This window comes from Crassostrea angulata, chromosome 2, assembly GCF_025612915.1.
Source record: "Crassostrea angulata isolate pt1a10 chromosome 2, ASM2561291v2, whole genome shotgun sequence".
NCBI classification, from domain to species: Eukaryota; Metazoa; Mollusca; class Bivalvia; order Ostreida; family Ostreidae; genus Magallana; species Magallana angulata.
The window spans coordinates 78,603,769-78,621,746 of NC_069112.1; the positions used below are offsets into that span (position 1 = coordinate 78,603,769).

At 32.4% G+C, this 17,978-nt stretch overlaps 1 protein-coding gene and 2 long non-coding RNA genes across 3 annotated transcripts in view; 2 read left to right on the plus strand and 1 right to left on the minus strand.

Annotated features, from left to right (window-relative positions):
* The window catches only part of LOC128172217 (uncharacterized), a 219,288-nt gene that overhangs the window by 67,409 nt on the left and 133,901 nt on the right, over positions 1-17,978 (plus strand).
* On the minus strand, positions 3,650-5,461 carry LOC128172244 (uncharacterized). The gene is made up of 3 exons (XR_008242221.1): positions 5,005-5,461; positions 4,247-4,399; positions 3,650-3,934 (listed from the first exon to the last, which is right to left on the minus strand). It is a non-coding gene; the product is annotated as an uncharacterized LOC128172244 (long non-coding RNA).
* Positions 5,340-5,972, plus strand: LOC128172246 (uncharacterized). The gene is made up of 3 exons (XR_008242223.1): positions 5,340-5,472; positions 5,718-5,807; positions 5,908-5,972. It is a non-coding gene; the product is annotated as an uncharacterized LOC128172246 (long non-coding RNA).

Consider the following 17,978-nt stretch of genomic DNA (forward strand, 5'->3'; position numbering starts at 1 on the left):
TGTCAGAAAAATGAACCACAGTCAGAAAGGAAGTGTGTGTTCACCAGTGCATGCTAAGTGTATCTTTGGCAAAATTATTGACAACAACGCATTTTAAAATCGTATTTTCTGGTCTTACCTGATTAAATTTTGTTTAGATATTTGCCGACAAAATTAAGTCTGTTGTAATATATAAATACCATTATAGTTTTGACTAAACAAAGCCAACACCGTTTTTCTACAATAAAAAAAAAACGTGGTAGGGTTGCATTAATTTCCCTTTTCACTGTTCTATTTACATACCGACCAAGTTAGGAAACAATGCATCATTGTTACAAGAGAAAAAAGCATCCGTTTACAGGATATTAGAAATTGGAACGAGAGTAAGACACATATTTTAACAACCCTATCGTGCTAACCGGTGCATGGGAATTCTGTCTGATCTAAAAAAAGAGTGTAAAGTTTATACATTCCAAAGATGTAATTCAGAGTCTCCTTTCCGCATAATGTAACCGATCTTTACAATATGTTAATGCTAACAGTACAATTTGTTGACTTGTTTGTAATATAGAAAGTAAAATAGAAACGAACCCAATATTGATTTCGAATATAAGATTCACTTCATGTTTTCTTTATACAACAAAACTGATCAGCAGGGGAACAACTGGTGCAATGTGTTTAATTGATTTAGTATAATCCTGATTTTTACTTTATTAAAGCATTATATATTTTTTTAAAGGACAGAATCCGGAACCTCTATAGCCATGTTTGATCTTAGAGCTTATATCTTCTTACAGTTGTACAAAGTGTATACATATACATTGTAATATGTGTAACATATATTATAGAGAGCACACTATCTCTACCAATGATGATTGTAAATATAGCAAACATCCGTGTTAACAGTCTACCAATGATGATTGTATATATAGCATACATCCGTGTTAACAGTCTACCAATGATGATTGTATATATAGCATACATCCTGTTTAACAGTCTACCAATGAATTCATTTTTCCTAAAATATATATCCCTTCACCTTTTGTCTACCTACTGACCAAATAATAAACGAATTATTTTAAGGAAAAACACAACATCAGATTACACTCGTTAAAACACATCCGCCAATGTCAGAAATAAAACCTACAGTCAGAAATGAAGAGTGTGTTGACCAGCGGATGCTAAGAGCGTCTTTGGCAAAGTTATTGACAACAAAGCATTCTAAAATCGCATTTTTTGGTCTAACCTAATCAAAAATATAAACATTTTAGATATTTTCTGACAAAATTATGCCCGTTATAATATAGAACGTTATGGTTTGAATAAATAAAGCCAACACTCTCAATAAACAGTCGTGACAAAATAGGGAAACCCCATTTTTGTACAATAAAAAAAATATAAAAAAAAAACATGTTAGGGTTGCATTAATGTCCCTTTTCACTGTTCTATCTACATACCGACCAAGTTCACATACAATGCATCATTGTTACAAGAAAAAAACCCATTCAGGGGTCAGAAATTGGAGCGAGAGTGGGACACATATTTTAACAACCCTAGCGTGTTAACCAGTGCATGGGAATTGTGTCTGATCTAAAAAAAAAAAAGAGTGTAAAGTTTATACATTCCAAAGATGTAATTCATCGTTTTCTTTCTGCCTACTGTTACTGATCTATACAATATATTTTATTTCAGATCTTAAATGAGTTAACAGTTAATTATCAAAAAATGATAACGTAAGTGATGGGTAACGAGACAAAAATAAGGTTGAATACTGCATTCATGGCTTGTATAACTGTACTAGAAACATATGTCCATACAATGCTTTTGTCCTCCGATGGCTCAGACACCTCTCCGTCTATTTGACACGAATCAGACTTGATACATTAATAAAATGTATGAACAAAATTCCATCATTATCTTTGTTAATCTAGGCATTATTTAAGCTGGATTTACTTTTTCTTCTTTAAACGTTTTAAAAGTCAGAATAATTTGCTTCAAAATGTAGAACTATGCATTTCATAACTTGAGAATATACATTTTTCCTTTTTGTTAATGAGGACCAAATATTTAAGTCGATGTATCTTTCAAGAAACATATTAGTATTTATGATTCGATAGTTACACTGTACCAACACATACTCATCAATGGCGTAGTAAACGTTTGTACAACGGAACAGTTACGCCATTCCAGTTGTTTGGGTTAAACATCTTTGAATTGCAATTCATGTACTGAATAAAAACTTAAGTGCGCTTGTATATAAATGTGTTACCGATTAAGTCGTGTACCAAAGATAGATAACACAGATTTTGGAAAACCAGGCATACGATTTCCTGCCAAATTTGCATATTGGAATTCTCGAATCAAGTTTCAAAAAAGTATTGTTAGAGTTGAATAAATTTGTTTCTAACGTAAGCATGCAACACACAACAATGACCGCTTTAATAAGATGGTCACCGATTGTTTAAAAATTATTTTCGTGGCTTTTTAAACCAATAGTTTAGCAAGTATTTTACATAATTTTAACAAATATGAATGTTGATATAACTTGTTAACACACAAACGATGATTTAAACCATTTAATATATTCTACTTCATTTGCTATAATTGTTATGGAGGATGAATGAAAATAACACGAATCATATCAATAAAGTATAACTTAACTGTTAAAAGGCTTTCAACTCTAAACTAGTCAAAACGAGTTAAAAATATCAAACGTTTGAATTGGAAAATTTAATTGTTGACTAGGTCTTGATACAGAGCTGTTATTTTTTCATTTGAGTAAGGCTATTTATTGGAAAATTTGCTGAGACCTTCAAGCATTCTTGATTTTGTTGTATTTTTTTTATTTCTAGAACAACATTTACCTTTTGTAATCTTTAACGAAACATTGGTTTCAGTTATCACAAATTGGTTTTAACTTGATAGGTCATTTGCATAGTTTAGTTACACAGGGAAAAGTGGCTCGCATACTTTTCATGCGATTTCCTTTTCGCATGAAAATCATGCGCTAATCATGCGAAAATCAGATGAAAAGTTTCTCATGCAAATACCATGCGAATATGTTCGCATGATATTCGCATGAAAAATGTACAATTTTCATGCGAATAATTTTTTGTATGTTTTTCATGCGATTAGATATTTGTGTCATATTCATATAAAATTCATGCAAGATTCACATGAAAATTGCATGTTTTTCATATAAAAATTTAATTATGACAAATCAATTTATAACACTTTAAAAACATTCTTTCATTCATATGTTGACATACTAGTGTCTTTTTTTGTTAACAAATTTGACATTAAGACAACTAAACAATTTCTACATGTGTTGGAATTTATACGTGTATAAATAAAAATTAAAATAGAGTTTACATTTTATCAAAATATAAATGTTTTCAAAACTTTTAAAGTCTTTGTTTATGTAAACATATAAAACTTTGCCTTTACAATAGTCATTCACACCAACTGAAAGTTATATCTCTCTTCTTAGAAGGTCAGTAAACATTAAGATTTTATTACATGAATTGTGTAATACTGTGCTGATTGCATTGGTCATTATTTAGGATACATACTTTAAGTCTTAATATGTTTTTGAGATACAATTTATGAGTTTGCGTGTACCAAACCTGTTGAAAGCAGTAAGTGAATTACATAGAGGAACATTTCCAGCTATATATTCAAACATAAAATTCATTATTTCTATGCTAGACAATGAAAATTCACTGAAAATTGTTAACACTGTGATACAAGTTTTCCATGATTCCAAGTGATATTGCACAGATGACAGTATATTTCAAAAGAATCCAGGCCTTTGTGGTCTCAAGTTTCAGTGTGTACCAATGTTATTGGACTGATGTTGGTGTAATCACTCTGGTGTCTGTATCATGTGCCTTTATCTTCCTTCTTCTGTAGCATGTCTCTTTATCCCTCTCCATATTTAAATATTTTTGTCACCCTTGTGTATATGCAAGACAAAATATAATTCATAATAAAACATGCAAACAAATGTACATGTATTGAGTACATGTATAACAGCGTAAAAGCACAAGATTTATACACTCGGATAAAATTTAAAAAAATCATAATGTATCTCTGTATTGAAATAACTTACAGTATGTTTTATTGATCAAAAGCAAATGAGATCAAGAGGTATGTCCAACCTCTTTTATCAAATATATGTTAATCCATGTCTGATTTTATATACATGTAATTACAAACTTTAGAAATATTCAAAACGCAAGGCATATTTCACCGAATAAATACTTACATGGTATCATCATATGGACAGTTTGTTGTGCATGATTTCCCAAGTGATATACATGTATGTTATTGTTATAGCCATCATATATACAACATATACTGGAGCAGCATTCACCTATTCTTCTGTCTGTGTAACATTGCTTCGGATCTTAAAACAACCCTGTAGGAAAAAAAATAAAATGTTATGAACATTTTCAAACTGCATATATATACTCCTATAAGTGGATTCACCGTGACAATATGCACAAAAATTATACATGTAGACCGGATCTAGGAGGGGTCAAGGGGATCCAGACCCCCTAAAAAACTCTTTAAATTTAAATCATAAAATTCATAAAAATATGGCTTACTCCCCCTCCCAACCTTGTTACTCAATCAATCAATCACCCCCCCCCCCCCCCCCGTCCGAATTTTTTTTCTGGATCCGCGCTTGAAATCAGATTGCATGCTTGCAACCGCATGTTTAAAATATATATCTGCAGATTTATTTCGTAATAACTACGGTTACACTGTGTTCATTCATTCTTGTATAAGAAATACACAATAGATAGAAATTTATCCGAAGCTCTTCGGAGAGAATTGACAGACCCTCTGTCAACCCGAATTTCCCCGTATATTGTATAGTTACATGAAAAGACCTGCATCTAAGTTTAATAATAACAGTAGATTTTTTCGTGTTTAAACACGTATCTGGAAACGTTAGTTAACATATAACATGAAAAAATAGAATATGCACACACTTGAAACATCGTAGTTCTAGGGTACCTGCATGTTGACGATCCGCTCCTCTCCTATCCAGGATCACGACTTTTCAATCGCTGAGTATATAATCGTACGATAGATCGGACACATCTTGGTGATGTTGATGTAAAGTTTCTGCTGGCTTGCATCACTGATCAGTCAGTGCCGATGTACATAACTTTGCAGCTAGAGAAAATTCAGTCTGTCTGCATATGAGTTATCGCGGGAGATAACTCGAACGGGATTTCGGAAACGAATAAAAATGTTTGCAAGGGCTTACAAAAAAGATGCACATCAACCTGTAGCGCTTTAAATTATTAATGATAATTATTCTTATCATATCTAAATTACAAAATCTGATCTGATCTATTGATTTTTGGTATATTGCTCTATGTAAAATCAAACACCATCCTGACGGTTCTCAGTACCAAAAATTTACGCAATATGTGACGTCAGCGGGAACGAGACTCGAGTACAAAGTGAATGACAGAGGTAAGAAACATAGGCCTTAATGAAATTTTTATGTATTATCGGAAGATCTCTGCTTCCCGTTTTGATAAATAAAAACCATCATTCGAAATTTTGCAAGCAATTATAAAGAATTCGTTACAATTATTTATAACTGCATTATAAAGATGAAGTGTATTGTGATGATGAACAGAGCAAACTTTGCTTATATCCTTAGCGTAATGTTATGGGCTTATGCAATAAAATATCTGATATCTTTTTCATTGAAGCATGACAAAAACATCCCTACACGGATATGGAGTTGGTACTATTTGGATGGAGGTGTGAACATGATGACATGCCTGTTGGCTGTATAAAAGGTGAGGATAAATCAAAGTACTAAATATACTGAGATTCTATACTCGAGCCAATCCAAAGCCTGAAAATTGTTCATTACATATGCCTGTTTTCTTCCAAAAGTCAAAAGAAGAGAAGAGAAGATCCTTCCATATTTTTCCAGAGTGTCTTTCAGCCATTAATAGCAGGTTGGTAATTGAGTTAGCACAACAACTTACATGTACGTGTAGTTTTGTTAAGAATTTGTGTAGGACATGTAAAAAATATTAAATAAGAAATCCATTAATGAATATCAAGATTACAATAGCTGTATTACTTATATTACTTAATTATATCTAGATATTTATAAGATCAAACAGGAATGAAATCATTTAATAATTATACAGCAATTATACAGCAATAATATTTGCAGAGAACCTAAGTTTGCATATGCAGATTTGCAAAGACTCTTTGGAAAAGATTTTAACAGCATGACAATCAACAACATTCCGGAAGAATTCATGGATACAGTGATAAGTAATACTTCTACTATTTAAGAATTGTATGATAATTTGGATCAATGTTTAACATTGAAGCTCATTTAAGTGATTCAAACAACCGGCATGAGCGAACATCATGTGTTGATCACTATTGTCTGTCCTAATTCTGTCCCAGGACAGTCTCAATCCCTAAACTTTTGACATTTTCTCCTTGTCCAGAACAGTTGAGCCAATTTTAATCGAACTTGACACAAAACAGTATTAGTTGGAAGGGAATTCCAGTTTGTTAATTAAACAATGAAAAGTCACACCTTCTTTTAGTAAAATTAGAATGATAAAAATGTGTTATTTTAAAAAAAAATCTTAAAAGCCTATGGTCCAAATAGCTGAAACTTGTATGCAAGCATTTTGAGGTATTGTAGATTCAAATTTGTTCATATACATGTAATGGTTCCTAGGGTTGGGCCACAATAGAAATTGTTTTTGACATTTAGAAATATTTTTCTAAAAAATTGAAACAACAAAAGGGGCTTGATGTTATGTGAGGAAAAATTTGAAAATCCTCTTAAACAAAATAAACAGTACTCTTCAAAGTTGTCCAAATGTTTTGTATTTGGCAGCATAAAGTAGATTTGATAAGTTATGGCTATTGATGCTCAGGTGAGAGATTTGGTTTATGTAATAAACTCACAAACTGAAAGCATAAAATAACAACAAGGACATGGATCAGAGTGATATTTTAAAGTGAGAATGGTAGTATTCGGATATGACAATCAGAAATTTATTGTATCTGATCAAATCTGCTTTAACGAGCATTTATCATGTTATCAACTGCATGTCATATATCAATGAATTTAATTTTTATCTGCCAATATTAATAATTCACATTCAAAATAGATACCGGTATGTCATTCAGTAATAGGAAAATTTCAAGAACACTGCATTATGTATATTTTCTTTTAAATTGATGAAGAAACAAGCCTTTTCGAGAAGTGGAAGAAGAAGAAATTTGAATTATGTTCTTATCTAAATAAAGAAGATTTTCCTAAGAAGATTATTGTCATTGTTTTCTGTTTATGTTAATTCTGTATAAAGCAAATTAATTAGGACTTCAGTTTTCTTTTCAAAATATAACAGATTATATTCTCAAATTTAGATAAAAAGAGATCAAGATTTCAAGATTATTGAATTAAGCTACATAGTATTTTGTATGAAAATTGCATGAAAATTGCATGATATTCGCATGAAACAACAGTGAAACATAAGATATACATTTTCGCATGAATATCGTGCGAAATTTTTATCATATGATATTCGCATGAAAATTATGTCAAAATCGCATGAAGTTTTCGCATGAAATTCATGCGTGTTACTTTTCGTCTCTTTCTCATGCGAAGAATTTGCATGAACTTCATGTGAATTTCATATGAGATTCATACGAGCCACTTTTGCCTGTGTAGGCGTAAAATCATTATATATGTAGCTGATTTAAATAATATTAACAATGTTCTTAAAGGTTTAGAAGAAGCATTTTCTGACAAAGAGGTCACAATATTTATACCAATGACAATATTTACAATTGTCATTGGTATAAATATTCTGACAAAGAGGTCACAATATTTATACCAATGACAATTGTAAATATAACAGGCGTACCCGTCCCGTTAACGATATACATCTAACAGTGTGTTGCGTGCAAAATTATATTATCAGTGATGAGAGAGAGAGAGAGAGAGAGAGAGAGAGAGAGAGGTTGATTATTTTATATAACACAGCAGATAGGCAAATGTAGATGGAGACGTAAACAGAGAAAGAGTCTATGTCAGGGTAGTAACACCACATGTTTGATATTTCGATAATATATCTCTCTTAATAATATATAATATGAATGTTGGTAAATAATTGTTATATTCTAAAGTAGAATCTTTGACGGTTTGTAGCAGCTGTCTTGGTATTATGATCCTTTTATCCAAATATAATTTTAAATCTAAACCTATGTTTAATCAAAGTGTAGTTATAAATCTACACCCATGTTTAATAAAAATAAAACTACAAATTCGAATTTATGTTTAATCAAAATACAATTAAAAATATAAATCTTTGTTTGATCAAAACATAATGACAAATTCAAACCTATGTTTATTAAGAATATAATGACAGACCCAAATCTATGTTTTATCAGAAAATAATGACACATACAAACCTATGTTTTATCAGAATATAATCAAACATCCAAGCCTATGTTTTATCAGAATATAATGACACATACAAACCTATGTTTTATCAGAATGTAATGACACATACAAACCTATGTTTTATCAGAATGTAATGACACATACAAACCTATGTTTTATCAGAATGTAATGACACATACAAACCTATGTTTTATCAGAATGTAATGACACATACAAACCTATGTTTTATCAGAATGTAATGACACATACAAACCTATGTTTTATCAGAATATAATGACACATACAAACCTATGTTTTATCAGAATATAATGACACATACAAACCTATGTTTTATCAGAATATAATGACACATACAAACCTATGTTTTATCAGAATATAATGACACATACAAACCTATGTTTTATCAGAATGTAATGACACATACAAATCTATGTTTTATCAGAATGTAATGACACATACAAACCTATGTTTTATCAGAATGTAATGACACATACAAACCTATGTTTTATCGAAAAATCACGTGACCTTGTTCAAGTATGGCAGCTTAAATTTAAGCTCTGCATTTTTGGCCAGTTTTATGAGATTTATGACTAGCGTATCCGTTTATTTTGGCCTATAATTTATCTTTGGGACTTGTGGTGGTACAGAGAAAGTGATCTGTGAAAATTGTGTTTGCATTCTGAGTATTTGGATGTTAAAAATGCCGGAAACCAGGGGTAGTGGAACAAATAAAAAGACTCATGATAAGTGCTCACCAAGACAAACACCAGCTGCTACATGTAACAAAGCACCCAGTCCTGGACTACCGTTAGACAATCAATCAACGAGACCAAAGCTCTCAATTGACGATTTGAAGGCCTCTGTTGAAACGATTGAAAACGACTTATGGGGAAACAATACGGGTATCCATACCCAATTAGAATCAATCTCCAAGCAAAATCAGGGCACCTATGAAGAAATTACAGCTCTACGTATAGAAAATACACAGCTTAGGAGGGAGTTGGATCTGCTTAAAGCCGTAGTTACCAGGATGGACCGACGAATGACAGTATTAGATGACGGTATAACGGACCTCCGTAGTAGATCCATGCGGGACAATATTTTGATCCACAACTATCCCCACACCCCAAACGAGAACCTGGCTGTAACGATGCCTAAAGTTTTCCGAGAAACTCTTGGGATAGACGTAGACTTTATACGTATACACAGAAATGGTGTAAGGGCACAACATAATGGAAAACCTGTATCCATAACGGCAAAATTGTCTGACCGCTCAAAAAAAGATGAAATACTTAATGCTCAGAAAACCAAAAAAATCGAAAAACAGAAACTACCCTTCTTTATTTCCCCACAGCAACCACCTTCTATAGTGGCCACAAAAAACAAAACTTATGACAAATTTAACTCTCTCCGCAGGCAGAATATTTCTGCAAGGTTGCACCGAGACCACATTCTTTTGGGGGACGGTTCTACCTATAAAGAGGAGGTTCCAATCATCACAAATGCTGACGCACTCCAGATCACACCGGAGCAGACGCAAGACCTGGACTCTTTTGAAGTTAAATCTACTGATCCAGTTGTGAAAGACGGGTCCGAGTTCTCTGCGATCGGCGCCATAGTGCATACGGTAGAGGATGTGCAAAATATGTACCGCAAAGTTTGTATAGATCCGTACGCGGCCGCCGCCAACAGCCGTATCCTCGTCTACAGGTTCAGAAGGGAAGACGGCAAAATAGTGGAAAACTACCATGACGATGATGAGCACGGTGCTGGACGTCGGCTTCTTCGGTATATGCAGGAAAACGAGATCCATAATTCGGCATTTGTCGTCACCAGATGGATGGGGGATGGTCACATCGGTCCCCAGAGATTCACAATTATGGAATCGTTGATAAACGATTTGGCAAACGACCTAGGCAGTGACTAGAAAAATGTGACCTACTATACGTTGTGCTGTTCTTTTTTTCTCTTCTCTTGTCTTATATGGACTTTAAAAAACTGTTTATACTCCTGAAAATGTCGCATCTATGCACTGTATGACATACATGTGTAATAGTAATATAAAGTGCACCAATATCCTCTCTACCTCACCTCCTGCGCTATCCGGATACAACAAACACTGGGTTTGTGTGAAGTCAAGCTATTTATATCAGGATTATATATTCAATTTTTTTTAAATTTTTTTTTCTAAGATAAAATATTTAACGTATTCCTTTCCGGAATTTTTAAAGCCGGTCCTTTTTGGGTCGGTAATAAGAAAACTCTACCCAGTGTCGTTTCCGGTGTAAACACTACATGTAACATATATTTAATATATCATAATTCTGGTCAAAATGCTCTTTAGCAAGGTAACCATCACGTTATCCTCATGCTAACAGCTATCACTATATCTATCCATCTCTCTTTCTTATCTTCTTTACTTACCTGCACCAACGAAAGTACATTTAGGAAAACGGGACAAGGCTTAGAGGTATGGCTGATTTTAGTAGTATGTTTTTATAGTACCGTGGTGTTCACATGGCTGGAGTTAAAATAATTTCAATTAATTGTCAGGGTCTTCATGATTATAAAAAGAGAAAAGATGTTTTTCAATTTCACAGGCAACAAAAATGTAATATATTATGCCTGCAAGACACACATTTTACTGAAGATATGGAAAATGATATAACAAACGAATGGGGTTACACTGCTTATTTTAACTCCTTTTCATCGCAATCAAGAGGTGTTGCAATACTTTTTAACAATAACTTTGATTTTATCGTACATAGAAAAAAATCTGATGATACAGGTAATTTTCTGGCTCTGGATCTTACAATTGAAAATAGTCGCATAAGTTTAATAACAATATATGGACCTAATGAAGATGATCCCAATTTTTATGAAAAAATCACAGACACATTTGAAGAATTTAACAATAGACACACTATTGTTGTTGGTGATTTTAATTTAGTTATAAATCCAGATAGAGACTACACAAATTATTTACACATTAATAACCCAAAAGCACGTGAAAAGGTACTAGAAATGGTTTCTACTCATAATCTACTAGATGTATTTAGAGAAATAAATCCTGACAAACTTAGATATACCTGGAGAAAACCAAACCCATTTAAACAAGCCCGCTTAGATTTTTTTCTGATATCCCAATCTCTTCTAAGTATGGTTGAAGAGTGCAATATTTTAACAAGCTACAGATCTGATCATTCTCCAGTAATGCTAAATCTGAAATTTAATGAATTTAAACATGGTAAAGGTCTTTGGAAATTTAATAACTCTTTATTACAAGACATTGAATATATAGAAGCAATTCAGCAGGTAGTCTCGAATATAAAGACATATTACTCCTTACCTATCTATAACAAAAGTAATATAGAGAATATTACAGATGATGAAGTTCAATTCATAATAGATGATCAACTTTTTCTTGAGACTTTGCTATTAGAAATTAGAGGAAAAACTATATCCTACTCAAGTTATAAAAAAAAGAAAAGTAATGAAAAAGAAAAAAACCTTATTACAGAAATAATTAAATTAGAAATAAACTATGAACAAAATTTACAATCTATACAAAACAAAAAGAAAGAATTAGAAAATATTCGAAATCACAAACTTATGGGAAATATAATAAGATCACGTGCAAAATGGTTAGACGAAGGTGAAAAACCCACAAATTACTTTTTAAACTTAGAAAACAGACAATATACAAACAAAATTATTCCCAAACTTATAAATGAAGACAACAACAAGGATAATATTACTGAACAGTCTGAAATATTAAATGAAGTTGAGTCATTTTATAAAACTCTTTACACAAGAAATACCCACAGTAACAATGAATATAATCTAAATGAACTTTTAGTAGATGCAAATGTGGATAAGCTTAATTATGCAGAAATGATATCATTAGAGGGAGAAATTACCCACAGAGAAGCAGCCTCTGTTTTGAAAAATATGTCAAACAATAAAAGTCCAGGAAGTGATGGATTTACAACAGAATTTTTCAAATTTTTTTGGAAACAATTAGGGCATTTTATTGTAAGATCATTAAATTTTGGATATAAAAAGGGGGAATTATCTGTAACACAAAGACAAGGAATTATAACATGTATACCAAAAGAAGGCAAAAGTAAATTCTATATCAAGAACTGGCGACCAATAACATTACTAAACGTAGTTAATAAAATAGGATCTGGCTGTATAGCACAGAGAATAAAAAATATATTAGAGAAAATTATTTGTACTGATCAGACAGGTTTTATTCCAGGGAGATACATAGGAGAAAATACTAGGTTAATATTTGACTTAATGCATTATGTTGAAGAAAATGATATTCCAGGTCTTTTGTTGTTAGTTGACTTTGAAAAAGCCTTTGACACTATTTCATGGAAATTCATAGACAAAGCTCTCTCTTTTTTTAATTTTGGTCCATCAATCAAAAAATGGATATCTGTCTTTCAAAGTAATACATTATCTGCAGTAACACAGGCAGGATGTCTGTCAAATTTTTTCAAACTCGAACGTGGATGTCGTCAAGGTGACCCAATATCCCCATATCTATTTCTTATTTGTGCAGAAATTCTCTCAATAAAAATTAAAAATAATAAAAATATAAAAGGCATCAAAATAAACAATACTGAATATCTTATCTCTCAATATGCTGATGATACTGTTTTAATCTTAGACGGCTCTGAAAATTCATTAAATGAAGCAATTAAAGAGTTAAACATGTTTTATGCACTATCGGGTTTAAAGATTAATCTATCAAAAACTCAAGCAACATGGATTGGTAGTAAAAAGTACTCAATAGAGAAAATGTGCAAAAACATTAACCTCCAATGGACAACAACTTTTAAACTTCTAGGCATACACTTTGATGTAGACTTAACAAAAATCCTAAAAATGAACTATGATAAAAAACTAGTGAAAATTAAAAATACAATTAAATACTGGGAAAAGAGAATTATAACTCCTCTAGGAAAAATAACACTTATTAAATCTCTATTAATTTCACAGTTAAATCATCTTTTTATCTCATTACCTACTCCCTCAAGTAATTTTCTAAAACAACTAAAAGAAATACTTTTTAACTTTCTCTGGAATTCCAAGGTTGATAAAATTAAAAGAAAGCAAATAACACAAGACTATGAAATGGGGGGACTGAAAATGGTTGATATAGATAATTATATTAAAGGATTGAAATCCTCATGGATCAAACGAATAGTAAATGGCAACAAGGCAAAATGGATACAATTATTAGAACACCAAATAAATCTTGATAAAACCCTATATTTAGGTTCAGACTATATGAATACATTATTAAAGGAATTGAAAAATCCTTTTTGGAAAGACACATTAATAGCCTTCCAAAATATACAAGAGAAAACTGAAATAACAACATGGAATGAATTTATCAACCAGCCAATATGGTATAATAAAAATATAAAAATAGGAAACAAGCCTCTTTTCTATGAACAATGGTTTAAGAAAAAAATATTACTTATATCTGATATTTTGGATGAAAATGGTATAATATTCAGTAGTGCCGACCTTAAAACAAAATTTGACCTAAAAACTAATTTCCTCAATCATGCAAGTTTACATAAAGCCATTAAAGGTGCAATGAAAAATTTGAATATTAAACCCGGCAGTGAGAATCCTAAACCCAGTATACCATCTAATATTGTACCATTTTGTTCTGCAAAGAAAGGAACCAAACCTATGTACAACATTCTATGTAAAGGACAAGTTATACCATTTGGACAATGTAAATGGGAAAAACATTTTGTAATTAATGATTATCAATGGAAACAAATTTATGGTATGCCTTTTCAGTGTACAAAAAGCTCTAAACTCCTATGGTTACAATACAGAATTAATCAGTTCATACTGACAACCAATACCACTCTTTATAAATATGGCAAAAAGGATACAAAACTATGCTCATTTTGCAACCTAGAGGATGAAACTATAAAACATTTGATGTGGGATTGTACTAAATCACAAGAACTTATATCTTTATTTAAAAATCATTGCTTAGATAACAGCGCACACTATGCAACAAACAGTTTTACATTTATTTTAGGAAATCTTGCATCAGATGCCAAAGAAGAAAATACTATATCAATGGTCATTAAATAATATATATATAGAAAACGCTGTTTAAATGAAACACTAACAATTCAAGGATTACTTTCAGATATTAGAACACATCTCACCACTGTAAAATACCTTGAAACAAAAAAAGGTAAATTTGAAAACTTTAACAGAAAATGGCAGAAATGGTTATTTTTTTTAAAGAAATAGATGGTCAAACATTTAGGTTTTTTGTTTCTGTTTTGTTTTTTCTTATACCTCTCCTTTTGAAAATCCTGTTTAGTTTTTAACACATTTAATGGAAACCCCAGGCAAGAACACATACCACACTTGTCGTTTTGTTTTTAGTTACAATTATTCAGCCTTTCCATCTCTGGCTTTAGTCTCTTATTTGATATTATGTAAATACTTTCCCTTTTTTCACATATCTTTACAAATGTTTGATTAGTTCTATATCAAGTACAGCAATGTTATTTCATTTCAGGTGCACCCTTACTCTCTTCATACCCTTTACCTATCTGATTTCTCCTCTTACTTATTAATGAATTTTGTACAAAATGTTCATGAGAAAGAAGATTTATATTTTATTGTTCTCAAATTGCAAAACTATCTCATGATCATCAAAAATGTTGATATTTATATGTATTGTTTGTATTACTCTCTTAATAAAAAAAAAAAAAAAAAAAAAAAAAAAAAAAAAAAAAAAAAAAAAAAACCTATGTTTTATCAGAATGTAATGACACATACAAACCTATGTTTTATCAGAATGTAATGACACATACAAACCTATGTTTTATCAGAATATAATGACACATACAAACCTATGTTTTATCAGAATATAATGACACATACAAACCTATGTTTTATCAGAATATAATGACACATACAAACCTATGTTTTATTAGAATATAATTACAAACCAAGTATATTTATACTCATATTAATGGATTATGAGACTCTTCTAATTCATTCTGGTGCCTGCATAACTAAATTTATAATTGAAATAAAACCTAATTCATAATGTACACCTAATCATTAGGTAAATGAAGCACACCCTGACCTGGTTTAATTCCATCTAACATTGCGATTTGCTATATTTCAACCGACATGATGGATTTTATGATGAAAAGGATTACCTTTCAAACTCCAACACTTTAAAGACACGTGGGCACCTGCTACACTTTTTATTTCACTCTAAAATCAAAAGGCAAAACACTGCATGTTGTCCTTTTAGCTAAATCCTATTGGGGATACCCACACTTTCAAAACAATAAACAATGAAATAAGTCACATTTTAGTAAAAACTGCTAAAGAACAAAACACTCTGAAAACATTTCATTTTAAGATAATGGTGAATCTCTATAAAATATTTTAGTTTTCTCTAATTTATTCATTGAAAATATTTATTTCGTTCAGAACTTGCCTCTAAAGTGTAACTTGCTTATACAACATCAATTCTTTTATAAAAAAAAAAAATGATGATAAAATGGGTGTCTAATATTTCAAACTTGTATAAAGAGATCACATTGCGTGTGCACTCAGGAGAAACAGACAAAAACACAGACATATATAGATTGTATGGTGTTCCGATGGGGCCACTTCGACCTTCGCACTTTCGCCTTTAGGTCGAGGTGCGAGAGTGCGAAGTTGCGACGGCGAAAGTGCGAAGGTGCGACGGCGATGAAGCGAAAGTGCGAAGATGCGACGGCGAAGCGCGAAGATGCGAAGGCGAAAGTGCGAAGTTGCGAAGGCGAAGAAGCGATACTACTATCGCACCTTCGCCATCGCAACTTCGCACTCTCGCCTTCGCTTTTTTATAATTGTGGAGCTCTCTATCGTGTAAAGACAATTTTAGCTGTACAAAAGGACATCTGAGGCAGACGGTTAACTTTTTAGAATTTATTTTCAACAGTCTGCGTAGATCCATAACTTTTTCTTGGGGGGGGGGGGGAACGATGGATAATTAAATTTGCCGGAGTGGGGGGTGTGGCATATTTTGGAGAGTTTTAATTATATATAATTGATAAAATAAAATTATCCGGGGGGGAGGGTGGGTGGGTGGGATCCGGACCATCTCTCTCCCTTTACTGCATGTGTGAAGTTATTAATATTGAGTTTTCCGGGGGGGGGGGGGGGGGCTCTCCCCCTCTAGATCCATGCATGAGCAAGGAGTGTCGCATAATGAAATTAGAATAATATTGTGTTTGATCCACGGTAAACAGACAGCTGGTAAGTGACAGGAGTCTGGAAGTGCATATGTATACATTATGGCGGACATTACATTTTATGTGGAGTGTAATGATTAGGCATAACCAGCACTGGTAAACATATGTCACATACACATTAAAATATCTATAAATATTCATTGTAAGCACAATGGCCTAGTGCATGCGTACCAATAATATCATGGATTAATCGGAAAACCTTGGCGAGTACGGTGCCTGCATCAAATTCTATGTAATCGACTGAGACTTTCTGAATGCTAAAAAAAAGGCGAAGGCGAAAGTGCGAAGTTGCGAAGGCGAAGGAGCGATAGTAGTATCGCTCCTTCGCCTTCGCACCTTCGTACTTTCGCCATCGCAACTTCGCGCTTCGCCGTCGCATCTTCGCGCACTTTCGCTCCTTCGCCGTCGCATTCTCGCACTTTCGCCTTCGCAACTTCGCACTCTCGCATCTTCGACCTAAAGGCGAAAGTGCGAAGGTCGAAGTGGCCCCATCGGAACACCATAAGATTGGGATAAAATCACATTAGTTGTTTATTACCACAGGTCTTGAACAACATCCATTAGACTACATCTGCCAAAGAAACAGCCACCTTCAAAAACAGACATGTCCTTATCTTAACATTTTTTTAAAATTAAAACAAATAGATCTATTTAGATCTTGGTTGAATTGATAAATTAATATTGTATCCTGAAATTTGGTCTGACTCGTTTTTGGAGAGCCAGTCTGACGTATTGATAAAATACACAGGTGACAAATCAAGCGTCGTTTTGAGAAGCTTGTCCACTTTTAAAATGACAGTTCTAGTCAGTATGGTGTACAAAGGACACATCAATTCGTTCTACACATTGCTTTAATAACTGAAGGAATATCACGACGCTTTTTAGAATAATTGAAAATGTTTATACAAGTGTATTTTTTTTTATTTATTACATATGTTGATTTTCTTGAGCATTTGCCTCCTTTTCATCAATAGCAACTTTATAAATAAGATATCGATCTGTGTCAAAGCCCGAGAGAGGAGGAGATAGAGAAATAGAGAGTAGTACAAAAGTTTAATTTGACTTCAAAGGTCTAGAAATTTCGGTGCACATATCGCCTATGTTCAAATAATAAGCAGTTTAGGGGCATCATATTTCTCCTGTTATGGAACGAGCTACCTGGTTCAAAAATTGGAACGAGGGTATGACACCTATTTCAATAA